General features: G+C 43.4%; 1 long non-coding RNA gene across 1 annotated transcript; it reads right to left on the bottom strand.

Annotated features, from left to right (window-relative positions):
• Window positions 1–543: 543 nt before the first annotated feature.
• On the bottom strand, window positions 544–1,898 carry LOC129146316 (uncharacterized). The gene is made up of 3 exons (XR_008552879.1): window positions 1,746–1,898; window positions 661–683; window positions 544–574 (listed from the first exon to the last, which is right to left on the bottom strand). It is a non-coding gene; the product is annotated as an uncharacterized LOC129146316 (long non-coding RNA).
• Between the last annotated feature and the right edge of the window lie 1,747 nt (window positions 1,899–3,645).

The following is a 3,645-nucleotide window of genomic DNA, read 5'->3' as shown; positions in this document are numbered from 1 at the left end:
AGCATTGGAATTGGTCATACTGGCTTTCATTAGGATTCTAACATTTAGAGGAGTCAAGGCCTTAAAACCATTTTCATCAGTTTAGAATACTGATCTATCTTTCTTGCATTGCTGTGAGTTTAATGAAATGTTAATAAATGTTCGGTTGTAGACACGTTCTAAACACTGCATACATTGATGCTGTTAAATGTCATGATAAGTGAGGGAAGTGACATCTGCTATATTGTTATTTAGATGGGGAGAACAAGCAGGTGATTAGCCTGGGAGAGGAGGAATTGAAGAGCCTGAAGAGTTAACCAGGAAGCTACATCCCTGCCTGCCCAGGAGGGAGAGAGTTCCAGCTCCACTGAGAACAGCTAAACAGCCTCTCTGTCTCTGAGTCGACCCAGGGACAGCTGCTCAGTTCATGACCACCAAAGGGGCATTTTATGTGAAGCATGAAGGGAACTGTTGACTTCACACACCTTGGAAGCACCTTAACATTTTCTTCATTTCAGGGTAAAGCTTAGAAATGTGGCACGCAGTTTGAGGCTCCAAACAGGTCTCTGGCTGTTCCAGCTTCACATCTGAATTCCTACAAGGAACAGGGACATTCCATTCAGCTCTGGGTAGACACACAACTGCCCACATCCTCACACTCCCACATTCATACAGACTCACCTGTTTAATGTGCCTTTCACATCCTACAGTAAAAACAAAGACAAATGTGAGTGTGGGGAAATCAGTATTTAGTGTCACTTGACACATGGGGTTACTTGCTATGAACACTCCACCCCAGGAAGTAGAGTGACCCAGCCTGACACACCCACACATACCCAGGTAGAACGATTCCCATCCCTGTCCCCTAGGATAGTCCCTACCATTGTGTGTGAGTGTGTGATGGCACTGGCTCAGGTTTGAGGGGAGTCATGGTGTCTGCATTCACATTAGCCCGCACCTTAGGTAAGAGGCCAGGAGCAAGATTGTGATATCTTCTGCTATTAGTGATCCAATTTCCTTCTGAGAAGCCCATATTAGCCCATATTACCTTTGTCACTTATGACAAAGGTCCTCAGTGGGGAACCCATGCCCAGCCCCTGGCGCTGAGCCACTGAGGCAGAGGCAGCAGGTTTCACTTGCTGAGGGTGCTGTCCCGCTACATCCTCACCCTCACAGTGCAACCACCAGTCCTGCAATAGCAAATGGAGTCCAGGCAATTATGTTCACCAGCTGGAAGCTTCAGGCAGCTGAAATGAGGTTCCCTAAGAGCTCATGGCCCAAGACAAGAGATTCAGGAGAAGGTTATCATTCATCTTGGCTCCCCCATTCTATACCACCAGTCATTTTCAAGAGATGGTGAGAAGGTTCCATGAACAACTGACAATGGTGAATAAATGGGATGAAGGTCATTCTGTGGTTCCACATGACCAAGAAACCTACATTCGACCAAGAGAAGCAAGTTTCTGATTCACATACTGCCACTGTGATACATGCACAGGACATCCACTGACATTGATATTGATTTTATCTTTGGTTCCCAAAAGTGAGGTTTATGATAAAAAGGGAGAGAAGAGGAAAGGACACTTGCAGAGAAAGAAACGAGCAAAAGAGCTGCTGATGCTATAGATCTTCAACATTTATTACTTTAAATATTGAATGAGGCAGAGAGGACTCCCCAAACTTCCCAGGCTCCCTTGACATTCTCCTCTCAATAGATCAGAAACAGACACATTCTTTCTTTCCTCCAAGTTCACAGTCTCCCTCACCTGCAATAAATTCTGGGCTGATCCCTGACATTTCTTCTCTAGTTCCAGGAGGAGGCGCTCCAGTTCACAGCTCTGATTGTCCAGACTGGCTTCACTGTCCTGCAGTGTCCTCAGCAGCTGCTCTTTCTCTTTCTCCAGTCTCTGTAGATAAGCCCTCTCCTCCTCATGGCAGAGGTTGTGGAGTTTTCTAAACTCGGACTGGATTTCTTGTCTCCAAAGCTCTATGTTCTCCTAGAATCAAGAAAGTAGGCAGAAAAGGGGGAAACAAACCAAACATACCTCTATGGTGAGTCAGTAAACACAGATGGGACCGAGACACAGTGCAAATCTGCTCACCCCTACAATGAACTCAAACTGTCAATTTGCACAGCTGGCCGTATCTTGAAGATTCATGCAGAAGGACATGAGCCAAAGAGCAAAAGAGAAAGACCCTACGAGTAGTCTCATATGTGGGCCCTCATCAAATTGAGAAATAAGAAGTAGAACAGTGTCCCCCAAGCTGAAAGGAGGGAGAAATGGAGTTATTGTTCATGGACATAGAGTTTCCATTTCGAATGCTGAAAAAGTTCTGCAGACGGAGGGTGGTGATGGCTGCAAAGCAACTCAATGCATTTCATGCCTCTGGACTGTACACTTAGAAATGACCTAAAGGCTGCACTCTAATGTGGAAAGGTGATCACAAGCTGCAGCCACCTGGTCCATTTCCTTCTTCTCCAGACAAGGTGCAGAAGAAGAAGGCCCTGGAATGCTGAATAGGAGAATAATGGAATTTGGCTAACACCAAGTAACTTATCATTTATGAAGATGAAACCAAGCGCTGTGGGCAAGTAACACGCTATATATATGTTCTGAGGCAATTTCTTCAATGCAAAGCTTGTAGTGAATATAACCAATACTGAATTTAAGTCATCAGGCTCGTAGGAGAGTCCATAATACTCACCATGGGGAAGCCTGAAGAGTTACCAGATATATTATAGCGCTTACCCAGGATTCATTTTTCCTCTCTACGTGTAACACTTAGAAAAATTGGGAGACTCAGTTTTCATTTGTGGCATTTGGAATTGCAATTTGCATTGGTGCTGTCTCGATTCCCACAGCGCTTTAGTGACTGTGATATTGTGGTAGATGGGGCATTGTTTAAGATGAAGTGAAACTTTTTTTTTTTTTTAATGCATGTTTTTTTTTTTTTTATTTTTATTTATTTTTTTTTAAATATTAAATTTTATTTTTATATTCCCCCATACAATTGCAAACGCCCCATTCTGACCCCAATCCTTCCCCTCCCGCCCCCCCCCCCCAAAAAGTGTCTCTGGTTCATAGTTTTTTGTTGATTTTGATTTTCACTTTCTTATATTCATTTTCCTGGTCCCTTATTTAAGTTTTCTAGATTCCTGCTATGAGTGAGACCATCCGGTATTTTTCTTTTTCTTTTTGGCTTATTTCGCTGAGCATGATCCCTTCCAGTGCCATCCATGTTGCTGCAAATTGCATGTGTTTATCTTTTTTGAATGCTGAGTAATATTCCATGGTATATATGTACCACATCTTCTTGATCCAGTCATCTATTTTTGGGCATTTGGGCTGTTTCCAAAGCTTAGCTATTGTAAACAGTGCTGCTATAAACATAGGAGTGCAGGTGCTCTTTGGAATTGATGTTTCTGTGTCCTTTGGGTAAATACCTAGGAGTGGAATTGCTGGATCATATGGAAGCTCTATGTTTAGTAGGTCCAGAAATCTCCACACAGCTCTCCATAGTGGTTGGACCAGTTTGCACTCCCACCAACAGTGCACAAGAGTTCCTTTTTCTCCACATCCTCGCCAACATTTGTTGTTGCTAGTTTTTTTAATATGTGCCATTCTCACTGGTGTGAGATGGTATCTCATGGTAGTTTTGATTTGC

Source organism: Talpa occidentalis, unplaced genomic scaffold (genome assembly GCF_014898055.3).
Source record: "Talpa occidentalis isolate TD23 unplaced genomic scaffold, MPIMG_talOcc4v2.1 talOcc4.2, whole genome shotgun sequence".
NCBI classification, from domain to species: Eukaryota; Metazoa; Chordata; class Mammalia; order Eulipotyphla; family Talpidae; genus Talpa; species Talpa occidentalis.
The sequence above is the reverse complement of the archived record's forward strand: the minus strand, read 5'-3'. Positions and strand labels throughout refer to the sequence as shown.